At 46.8% G+C, this 12,408-nt stretch overlaps 1 long non-coding RNA gene across 1 annotated transcript in view; it reads left to right on the top strand.

Annotated features, from left to right (window-relative positions):
• The first annotated feature begins 345 nt into the window (after positions 1-345).
• LOC146867003 (uncharacterized) overlaps positions 346-12,408 on the top strand; it is a 44,035-nt gene continuing 31,972 nt past the window's right edge. Inside the window, exon 1 of the long non-coding RNA XR_014966044.1 lies at positions 346-472. This is a non-coding gene — a long non-coding RNA (uncharacterized LOC146867003). The remainder of the gene's footprint in view (positions 473-12,408) is intronic.

Below are 12,408 nucleotides of genomic sequence, written 5' to 3'. Positions count from 1 at the left end.
TCAGAACTATGCCAAAGCGACAGCAGACCGATGGAAAAGATTTTTGGACATGAGACCTGCTCTTCGCAGTTTGAACGCTAGATATGTTTTTTCCATCCTTGCCTTATGAAGGTGACTTATAACAATAAAACCACTGCTTATGACGATCCAGCTCGCTTACAACATTTCTTGGATACCTGCAAAGAAGACAACATGGAGATTCCTCGTTCATTGATGATTTGATTGTTTTCTTGTTGTTTGTTATTATTCTGCATTCTACTTATATTGATATATTTCATTGTCATTTGTTGTACCTTTTATAACCAATTTATTTTCTACTGTCAGGTGTGATTTATCATGGTCTTCTGCTATGTGATCCATTTTCCTGCCTGGATGATGTCTCCCTTTCCCGTCTTCGTCCTGAGATTTCCTGCTTGATCATGCCTTCTACCTTATGTGGCTCCACCACCCTCATGTTCACTATATGTTTGTGGTATGTCTTTTTGTTTTTGTTTTATTTTCTCTTTGTACTGTCCTTTTCCAACATATCTCTTCTATCTTATTTTTCTTACCTGGTTTGCTTTTTCATCTCTTCACACATACTCTAACTTTTTCTTACCATTCCTATTTCCTTTTTTATTCCTCTTACTGGCCTCCCTCTTCCCCTTCCATTTTTGCTCATTTTCTGATCTTCTGTAGTTATCTTTCCTACTTCATATCCCTCTTTTTCATTCATACTGTTATTCTACTGGATTCCTCTTACTGGGGTAACTTACTCATATTGCATTATTGTATTTAGCTACTTGCAGTTTTTTCATATCAAGCTTTCTTAATGTTTTGTATTCTTAGATGTCGTTAAAAGTTATATCCTAGAATTTTAAAGGTCTTGGATCTCCCATAAAACGTCAATGGGTTTTATCACATATGTCTGGGTTAAAAGGCGATATAGTTTTATTGCAATAGATTCATGTGACAAGTGAAGAGATAGCCAAACTTCAGTGGCAATGGGTGGGTCACATTTTTACATCTCCAGGTTCGGGGAAACAAAATGGTATAGCTATTCTTTGCCATAAACGTTTGGAGATCCAACTTATACATCAAGATGCAGATTCTGAAGGTAGATGGGTTTCTGTTTCTTTACTTGTGAATAAACGTCCTTTGACCGTTTTTAATTTATATGCACCCACTAATCCTGATAAGCTCTTTTGGCCCCAGATTTTATCTAAATTAATGACATATACTTATGATTATCTGATACTTGGTGGAGATTGTAATATGGATGTTGATCCTTTTATAGATAGACATTTTAATTCTAAATCTCCCTCTTTCATACATACTCAATTCATATCTACTATAGCTCAAAGATCCCTTGTTGATGCTTGGAGATTATGTCACCCCTCTCTCCAAGAATATACTTATTTCTCTCTGGTTCATTCCTCGCAATCTCGTATAGGCTACTTATTTATTTCCAAGGCCATTACCCAACATATTTCCCATTCTGACATCGGTTCTATATAAATATCTGATCATGCCCCTGTCTCCTTAGATCTAGACTTACTCCCTCCCATTAAAGGAACTAGGAGATGAAGATTTAATAATTCCCTTCTATTGAACCCTAAATTTACACCCACTTTTCAGAAATTTGCAGACACTTTTTTTTATATAAATTGAATCTCCCAATGCCTCTCCTCAACTTATTTGGGACACCTTTAAAGCTGCATCTAGAGACTTCATTATTTCTTTTATGGCTCAGAAGCGGATATCTTCCTCTCAAAACATACAATTGCTTAATTCATGCATTAAACAATTAGAGCATTCCTATTACTCTACCAAGGCCCAATCTGATTTGAATGAACTTATCATGGCCAAATTTACTTTTAATAAACTGTCAACTGTATCCGCTAATCTATATTTACTTAGTGCTAAATATTATAGTGCACAAAATAAAGCTGGCAATCTTCTTGCCAATTATCTCAAGATTAAAAAAGAACGCACTAACAAACTTTTATCAAAACCTCTACACTCCTGAATCTCCTTCTCAACAGACTGGTATTGTTCAGTACTTATCCTCTATTTCTCCACCTTCTTCTCTTGATGTAGATTTCTCTCCCTTAGAAGATGGGATTCAAATTAATGACATTCTTACTGCTATTCAGTCTATTAAAAAAGGGATAGCTTCAGGACCTGATGGTTTTACCATCGAATTCTACACACATTTTTCCCAGCTCCTTCTTCCCAAATTACATCAATTATTTTTATACCTTATCTCAACTCCGAAATCAGAAGGATCTTTTCAGGAGGCTTTAATTTGCCTTCTCCCTAAAGAATACAAAGACCACACATTGTGTAAAAACTACAGTCCCATTTCTTTAATTAACTTGGATTATAAAATATTTGCCAAAATTCGTGCCCTCCGTTTGGATTGTTTATTTCCACAATTGATTGGAAAAGAACAATGTGGCTTCATTAAGGGATGGCACTTATCTGATAATACTCAATTGTTTTTCAATGTCCTAAGTAGATCTAAATCATATAAAAAATCGTTAGAAGCAATTTCACTAGACGCCGAAAAAGCGTTCAATAAAGTCAGTTGGCCTTTTATTTTCTCAACACTTGCTTGGTTTGGTTTTGGTCCAAAATGTATCATTTATGTCACTTTACTCTATTCCTCTCCCAGGTCTTTTTTTCCAGCTAACAGACTTGTATCTCCTTCATTGAGGAGTTGGCCTAACGGCTAGGGCAGTCTCCCTTGAATCTCGGGTACTGGGTTCGAGTCTCGGCAATGACGCTGAACATCCTGTGATTCTGGGCAAATCACTTAATCTCCGCGTGCCTAACAAAAAAAATAAAAAATGAATGTGTCCTCATGTAATGCAACTGGTGCTATGTAAAGCGCTCTGATACCCGATTCGGGTCAAGTTCGCGCTATACAAAACTCTGTAAAATAGAAAAAAATAGAGGAGTTCAACAAGGTTGCCTGTTATCTCCACTTTTATTTATCCATGCCCTGGAATCTTTTTTAATAAAAATTCGATTGAATGCAGACATCACAGGTTTCTCATATGGTGTCAATCGTTTAAAACTCTCAGTATATGCAGTTGACATCTTATTATTTATTTCAAATCAACAAACCTCCTTGCCAGCATTTCGATCAGAGGTGAATAATTGTAATCTTGTTTCAGGTGATAAACTCAATGCCGACAAATGCGAAATCCTTCCACTACACAAACTCTGTTTTCATGCCAATTTATTATCTTCTTCTTTTCACTGGAATCCAGTTAAAATTAAATATCTTGAACTATGGTTCAATCCTCCTATTAACCCCTTCGATGCTCATGACGGAATGGTTCCGTCATGAGCATCGGTGCCCCTGTGCTCATGACGAACCATTCCGTCATGAGGCCAGGGGCACGAAATCCCTCTGCTGCAGACAGCAGAGGGATTTCTATTTCATGCCTATGACCTTGGGAGCTGGGGAAGAGCTTCCCCAGCTCCCGAGGCCCCCTCCCTGGTTTCTGTGCAATGAAGATCAGCGCGCAGGTCGCGCTGTCTTCATTGCACAGAAAACAAAACTGAAATGAGCCTTTAGGGCTCATTTCAGTTTCACTTTGTATGTGCTCAGGGGGCTATCTCAGCCCCCCGGGCACGTAGAAAGACGGGAGAGGTATCATTGGAAAGGGGAGAATCTCCCCTTTCCAATGGTACCGCTCCCCAGTGGATGCCTGCTTGGGGGTCGCCCCAGGAGGGCGATCCCCAAGCAGGGATCCACCCACTAGACACCAGGGAGGGGGGAGCGGCCCCTTAGGCAAGGGCTTTTGCTCCCCCCAAATATATTTAGTGTCATTTAGTCTTTTTTCCCCCCCTGGGGGGCAGATGGGGGCAGTAGCCCCCAATCTTCTCCCCCGGGGGGGCAAAAAGCCCACTAGACACCAGGGATATTTACTTTGCGCACCTCATTTTTTAGGGTGGGGGCTGCCCATGAAGGGCATGTCCATGCCCCCACCCCGCATAATGTACAGCGTTTCTGCCCCCCCTGGGGGGGCAGTTGGGGGCAGTTGCCCCTAATCTGCCCCCCCGGGGGGCAGAAAGCCCACTATACGCCAGGGATTCATTTTTTTTTATAATTTGTGGTGGGGGCTGACCAATATGGGCATGGGGATTTTTTAGCCAAATTTTAATTAGGGTGGGGGCATTGGCATGCCCGTTTTGGGCAGCTCCCACCCTAATTAAAATTTGCCCAAAAAACTCCCTGGTGTCTTGTGGACTTTCTGCCCCCCTGGTGGGCAGATGGTGGCATTAGCCCCCAATCTGCCCCGCCGGGGGGCAAAAAAAGCCCAATAGACGCCAGGGAGTTTTTGGGGGCAAATTTGAATTAGGGTGGGGGCTCCCAAAACGGGCATGCCCATGCCCCCACCCCCCTCCCCCACAAAAATAACAGCCTTCCTGCTCCCCTGTGGGGCAGATGGGGCAGTAGCCCCCAATCTGCCCCACCAGGGGGGCAAAAAGCCCACTAGACGCCAGGGATTTTTTAGGCAAATTTTAATTAGGGTGGGGACATTGGCATGCCCGTTTTGGGCAGCCCCCAACCTAATAAAAATTTGCCCAAAAACCTCCCTGGCATCTAATGGACTTTCTGCTCCCACTGGGGGCAGATGGGGGCTTTAGCCGCCATCTGCCCCACCGGGGGGGCAAAAAGCCCACTAGATGGCAGGGATTGTTTTGGGGCAAATTTGTATTAGGGTGGGGGGTCCCAAAAAGGGCATGTCCATGCCCCCACCCCCACAAAATTACAGCCTTCCTGCCCCCCTGGGGGGTAGATGGGACAGTAGCCCCCAGTCTGCCACCCCAGGGGGCAAAATGCCCACTAGACGCCAGGGATTTTTTGGGGCTAATTTTAATTAGGGTGGGGGCATTGGCATACCCGTTTTGGGCAACCCCCACCCTAATTAAAATTTACCCAAAAAACTCTCTGGCGCCAAGTGGACTTTCTGCCTCCCCTGGGGCGCAGATGGGGGCATTATCCCCCAATCTGCCCCACAGGGGGGGGCAAAAAGCCCACTAGACGCCAGGGAGTTTTTTGGGGAAAATTTTAATTAGGGTGGGGGTTGCCCAAAACGGCCATGCCCATGCCCCCACCCCCTCCCCGCAAAAATTACAGCGTTCCTGCCTCCCCGGGGGACAGATGGGGCAGTAGTCCACTAGACGCCAGGGATTTTTTTAAGCAAATTTTAATTAGGGTGGGGGCGTTTGCATACCCGTTTTGGGCAGCCCCCACCCTAATTAAAATTTGCCCCAAAAACTCCCTGGTGTCTAGTGGACTTTCTGCCTCCTCTGCGGGGCAGATTGGGGCATTAGCCCCCAATCTTCCCTGTTGGAGGGGTAAAAAGCCCACTAGACGCCAGGGATTATTTTGGAGCAAATTTTAATTAGTTTGGGGGTTGGCCAAAACTGACATGCCCATGCCCCCACCCCCTCCCTGCAAAAGTTACAGCCTTCCTGCCCCCCGTGGGGGACAGATGGGGCTGTAGCCCCCAATCTGCCCCCCCGGGGGGCAAAAAGCATACTAGACGCCAGAGATTTTTCGAGGCAAATTTTAATTAGGGTGGGGGAATTGGCATGCCCGTTTTGGGCAACCCACACCCTAATTAAAATTTACCCAAAAAAATCCCTGGCATCTAGTGGACTTTCTGCCCCCCCGGGGGGGCAGATGGGGGCATTATCCCCCAATCTGCCCCACCGGGGGGGCAAAAAGCCCACTGGACGCCAACAATTACGCTGGCTTTTTTTATGTGTGGGGGTGGGGGCTGCCCAGAATGGGCATACCAATGCCCGCACCCCCAAAAAATAGCCACAGTGTTTCTGCCCCCCTTGGGGGCATATCGGGGCATTCCCCTCCCCCCCGATGCCCCCCCCCCCCCAGGTGGCAGAAAGTCAACTAGGCACAGTGTTGTTTTTAGCAATATGCCTACCTGTGGATTTAGGGCCCTAGCGCAGCCATCACATAGTGAAACCTACTACACCCACACATTTCTGAAAACTAGACACCCGGGGGCTTCCAGGGAGATATGGCTTGGGTGGATCCCCCAACGTTTCCTTACCCAGAATCCCCTGCAAACCTCAATTTTAGCTGAAAAAATCCCTTTTTTCACACATTTTGGTGTGGTAAAGTTGTGGCATCACCGGGCTCACACAAATTTACCACCACCCAGCGTTCCCCCAGGTCTCCCGGTAAAAATGGTGCCTCACTTGTGTGGGAGGCCCAAGTACCCGCGGCAGGCAAGGGCCCAAAACGTTGTGAGGCGACATCAAAATGGCCTATCGCAAAACCACCTGATTTTGCAAGGGGGGTCACTTGAGTTTTTGGCCCGGTGCTCGGCGGCCATCTAGGGAAACCTACCAAACCCATGCGATTCTGAAAACTAGACACCCGGCGGCTTCCAGGGAGGTATGGCTTGCGTGGATCCCCTAACGTTTCCTTACCCAGAATCCCCTGCAAACCTCAATTTTACCTGAAAAAAACAATTTTTTCACACGTTTTGGTGTGGGAAAGTTGTGGCATCACCGGGCTCACACAAATTTACCACCACCCAGCGTTCCCCCAGGTCTCCCGGTAAAAATTGTGCCTAACTTGTGTGGGAGGCCCAAGTACTCGCGGCAGGCAAGGGCCCAAAACGTAGTGAGGCGACATCAAAATGGCCTATCGCAAAACCACCTGGTTTTGCAAGGGGGGTCACTTGGGGTTTTGGCCCGGTGCTCGGCGGCCATCTAGGGAAACCTACCAAACCCCTGCATTTCTGAAAACTAGACACCCGGCGGCTTCCAGGGAGGTATGGCTTGCGTGGATCCCCCAACGTTTCCTTACCCAGAATCCCCTTCAAATCTCAATCTTAGCTGAAAAAATCACTTTTTTCACACATTTTGGTGTGGGAAAGTTATGGCATCACCTGGTTCACACAAATTTACCACCACCCAGTGTTCCCCCAGCTCTCCCGGTAAAAATGGTGCCTCACTTGTGTGGGAGGCCCAAGTACTCGCGGCAGGCAAGGGCCCAAAACGTAGTGAGGCGACATCAAAAGGGCCTATCGCAAAACCACCTGGTTTTGCAAGCGAGGTCACTTGGGTTTTTGGCCCGGTGCTCGGCGGCCATCTAGGGAAACCTACCAAACCCATGCATTTCTGAAAACTAGACACCCGGCGGCTTCCAGGGAGGTATGGCTTGCGTGGATCCCCCAACGTTTCCTTACCCAGAATCCCCTGCAAACCTCAATTTTAGCTGAAAAAATCACTTTTTTCACACATTTTTGTGTGGGAATGTTGTGGCATCACCGGGCTCACACAAATTTACCACCACCCAGCATTCCCCCAGGTCTCCCGGTAAAAATGGTGCCTCACTTGTGTGGGATTATATATGTAGAAAACAATGGTCCTGACAGACACTAAATTTTACATAAAATTAAATATAGACCACAATGGGTTACTATACACATCCGATGTCCAGCCGGACAGGGGATTTTTATTTTTCAGATACTAAAGGATATGGTCAAGGATAATGAAAACACTACATTTATCGTGGGGCACAATCCTGCACCCTACAGCATGGGGAACGTGCGGGGGGAAAAAAGGGAATAACAATGCAGACAGTTTAGGACAAACAACAGTTACTGCTGCTCCTTGCCTGGATCGGCTGTTGGGTAGTTAGACTGTGGTGCAGATGGGCCACATTTCAATGCGCTTCAGTGCCTGCCATTGAGCCGGTTACTACACAGCACATTGTTGCTGAGGACAGAGATCTCCATTGCTGTATCTCTCTAAAGCTTGGACTGTAACATATTAGTATATTGAAGCAATACCTTGGCGCATTGAAATGTGGCCCATCTGCACCACAGTCTAACTATCCAACAGCCGATCCAGGCAAGGAGCAGCACGCTCCAGCGCCCACTAAGTTTTATAGAAACCTTAACTGCAAGCGACCAAACCAAAAGCAACAATGCTGTTCTTCATTGTCAGTTTCCACACTGACCTGCCATATGTGATACCCCTATGTCCTCAATTGGGGCGTTAAAAACCAGGCAAATGTTATAAATTTAGTCCTGAAGATGATCCCGTTAATCAATGAGCTTGGGATCGAAACTTCGACTTTTTAAAAATAGTGCCACAAATATCCATTGTGCTTACTCGTTGTGGTCTCTATTTTGTCAAACTTGCTACAACTTCATTAATGCCTGCAAGTTGCAACGGCTCTCAGTCTTTGCCTGTAACTGTTGTTTGTCCTAAACTGTCTGCATTGTTATTCCCTTTTTTCCCCCCGCACGTTCCCCATGCTGTAGGGTGCAGGATTGTGCCCCACGATAAATGTAGTGTTTTCATTATCCTTGACTATATCCTTTAGTATCTGAAAAATAAAAATCCCCTGTCCGGCTGGACATCGGATGTGTATAGTAACCCATTGTGGTCTATATTTAATTTTATGTAAAATTTAGTGTCTGCTCAGGACCATTGTTTTGTACATATATAATTGATACCCGTGGTCCTTAGCCATTTTTCGGGTTCCCTTGTTTGTATAAAATATCACTTGTGTGGGAGGCCCAAGTACCCGCGGCAGGCAAGGGCCCAAACATTTTTTTGATAGGCAATGTGGATTTCGCCTCACAACGTTTTGGGCCCTTGCCTGCCGCGGGTACTTGGGCCTCCCACACAAGTGAGGCACCATTTTTACCGGGAGACCTGGGGGAACGCTGGGTGGTGGTAAATTTGTGTGAGCCCGGTGATGCCACAACTTTCCCACACCAAAATGTGTGAAAAAAGTGATTTTTTCAACTAAAATTGAAGTTTGCAGGGTATTCTGGGTAAGGAAACGTTGGGGGATCCACGCAAGCCATACCTCCCTGGAAGCCGCCGGGTGTCTAGTTTTCAGAAATGCATGGGTTTGGTAGGTTTCCCTAGATGGCCGCCGAGCGCTGGGCCAAAAACCCAAGTGACCCCCCTTGCAAAACCAGATGGTTTTGCGTTAGGCCATTTTGATGTCGCCTCACAACGTTTTGGGCCCTTGCCTACCGCGGGTACTTGGGCCTCCTGCACAAGTGAGGCACCATTTTTACCGGGAGACCTGGGGGAACACTAGGTGGTGGTAAATTTGTGTGAGCCCAGTGATGCCACAACTTTCCCACACCAAAATGTGTGAAAAAAGTGATTTTTTCAGCTAAAATTGAGGTTTGCAGGGGATTCTGGGTAAGGAAACGTTGGGGGATCCACGCAAGCCATACCTCCCTGGAAGCCGCTGGGTGTCTAGTTTTCAGAAATGCATGGGTTTGGTAGGTTTCCCTAGATGGCCTCCGAGCACCGGGCCAAAAACCCAAGTGACCCCCCTTGCAAAACCAGGTGGTTTTGCGATAGGCCATTTTGATGTCGCCTCACAACGTTTTGGGCCCTTGCCTGCCGCGGGTACTTGGGCCTCCTGCACAAGTGAGGCACCATTTTTACCGGGAGACCTGGGGGAACACTAGGTGGTGGTAAATTTGTGTGAGCCCGGTGATGCCACAACTTTCCCACACCAAAATGTGTGAAAAAGTGATTTTTTTCAGCTAAAATTGAGGTTTGCAGGGGATTCTGGGTAAGGAAACGTTGGGGAATCCACGCAAGCCATACCTCCCTGGAAGCCGCCGGGTGTCTAGTTTTCAGAAATGTGTGGGTTTGGTAGGTTTCCTTAGATGGCCGCCGAGCACCAGGCCAAAAACCCAAGTAACCGCCCTTGCAAAACCAGGTGGTTTTGCGATAGGCCATTTTGATGTCGCCTCACTACGTTTTGGGCCCTTGCCTGCCGCGGGTACTTGGGCCTCCCACACAAGTGAGGCACCATTTTTACCGGGAGAGCTGGGGGAATGCTGGGTGGTGGTAAATTTGTGTGAGCCCGGTGATGCCACAACTTTCCCACACCAAAATGTGTGAAAAAAGTGATTTTGTCAGCTAAAATTGAGGTTTGCAGGGGATTCTGGGTAAGGAAACGTTGGGGGATCCATGCAAGCCATACCTCCCTGGAAGCCGCCGGGTGTCTAGTTTTCAGAAATGCATGGGTTTGGTAGGTTTCCCTAGATGGCCGCCGAGCACCGGGCCAAAAACCCAAGTGACCCCCCCTGCAAAACCAGGTGGTTTTGCGATAGGCCATTTTGATGTCGCCTCACAACGTTTTGGGCCCTTGTCTGCCGCGGGTACTTGGGCCTCCCACACAGGTGAGGCACCATTTTTACCGGGAGACCTGGGGGAACGCTGGGTGGCAGTAAATTTGTGTGAGCCCGGTGATGCCACAACTTTCCCACACCAAAATGTGTGAAAAAAGTGATTTTTTCAGCTAAAATTGAGGTTTGCAGGGGATTCTGGGTAAGGAAACGTTGGGGTTCCACGCAAGCCATACCTCCCTGGAAGCCGCCGGGTGTCTAGTTTTCAGAAATGTGTGGGTTTGGTAGGTTTCCCTATGTGCCGGCAGAACTAGGGTTCAAAAACTACAGCTAGTCACTTTGCCAAAAAAGGGTCATTTTTCACTGCAAAATTGAGGTGTGACCACGTTGCATTTTGCGCCGTTTCCTGTCGCGGGCACTAGGCCGACCCGCACAAGTGAGGTACCATTTTTCTTGTAGGACTTTGGGGAACGCGGGGTGGGTGGAAATTTGTGGATCCACACAGATTCCAGAACTTTCCATCACAGAAATTTGGGAAAAATTTGTTTTTTTTGTCAATTTTTTACGTTTGCAAGGGATTCTGGGTAACAGACCATGGTGGGAGGCACTCAAGTCACCCCATACTGGATTCCCCTGGGTGTCTAGTTTTCAAAAATGTATAGGTTTGCTAGGTTTCCCTAAGTGCCGGCAGGGCTAGGGTTAAAAAACTACAGCTAGTCACTTTGCCAAAAAAGGGTAATTTTTCACTGCAAAATTGAGGTGTGACCACGTTGCGTTTTGCGCCGTTTCCTGTCGCGTCTACTAGGCCGACCCGCACAAGTGAGGTACCATTTTTCTCGTAGGACTTTGGGCAACGCGGGGTGAGTGGAAATTTGTGGATCCACGCAGATTCCAGAACTTTCCTTCACAGAAATGTGGGGAAAATGTGTTTTTTTTGTCAATTTTTTACGTTTGCAAGGGATTCTGGGTAACAGACCATGGTCGACAGCTAGTCACTTTGCCAGAAAAGGGTCATTTTTCACTGCAAAATTGAGGTGTGACCACGTTGCATTTTGCGCCGTTTCCTGTCGCGGGCGACTAGTTTTCAAAAATGTATAGGTTTGCTAGGTTTCCCTAAGTGCCGGCAGGGCTAGGGTTAAAAAACTACAGCTAGTCACTTTGCCAAAAAAGGGTAATTTTTCACTGCAAAATTGAGGTGTGACCATGTTGCGATTTGTGCCGTTTCCTGTCGCGGGCACTAGGCCGACCCGCACAAGTGAGGTACCATTTTTCTCGTAGGACTTTGGGTAACGCGGGGTGGGTGGAAATTTGTGCATCCTTGCAGATTCCGGAACTTTCCATCACGGAAATGTGGGGAAAAGGTGGTTTTTTGTCAATTTTTTTACGTTTGCAAGGGATTCTAGGTAACAGACTATGGTGGGAGGCACTCAAGTCACCCCATCCTGGATTCCCCTGGGTGTCTAGTTTTCAAAAATGTATAGGTTTTCTAGGTTTCCCTAGGTGCCGACAGGGCTAGGATTAAAAAACTACAGCTAGTCACTTTGCCAAAAAAGGGTAATTTTTCACTGCAAAATTGAGGTGTGACCACGTTGCGTGTTGCGCCGTTTCCTGTCGCGGGCACTAGGCTGACCCGCACAAGTGAGGTACCATTTTTCTCGTAGGACTTTGGGTGACGCAGGGTGGGTGGAAATTTGTGGATCCACGCAGATTTCAGAACTTTCCATCACAGAAATGTGGGGAAAATGTGTTTTTTTGTCAATTGTTTACGTTTGCAAGGGATTCTGGGTAACAGACCATGGAGGGAGGCACTCAAGTCACCCCATCCTGGATTCCCCTGGGTGTCTAGTTTTCAAAAATGTATGGGTTTGCTAGGTTTCCCTAGGTGCCGGCAGGGCTAGGGTTAAAAAACTACAGCTAGTCACTTTGCCAAAAAAGGGTCATTCTTCACTGCAAAATTGAGGTGTGACCACGTTGCGTTTTGCGCCGTTTCCTGTCGCGGGCACTAGGCCGACCCGCACAAGTGAGGTACCGTTTTTCTCGTAGGACTTTGGGGAACGCGGGGTGGGTCTAAATTTGTGGATCCACGCAGATTCCAGAACTTTCCATCACAGAAATGTGGGAAAAATGTGTTTTTTTTTGTCAATTTTTTACGTTTGCAAGTGATTCTGGGTAACAGACCATGGTGGGAGGCACTCAAGTCACCCCATCCTGGATTCCCCTGCGTGTCTAGTTTTCAAAAATGTATAGGTTTGCTAGG

The sequence above is a fragment of the Triturus cristatus genome, chromosome 1_2 (genome assembly GCF_964204655.1).
Source record: "Triturus cristatus chromosome 1_2, aTriCri1.1, whole genome shotgun sequence".
Taxonomy (NCBI): Eukaryota; Metazoa; Chordata; class Amphibia; order Caudata; family Salamandridae; genus Triturus; species Triturus cristatus.
Note: the sequence above shows the minus strand (reverse complement) of the source record. Positions and strands in the feature narration are given on the sequence as shown.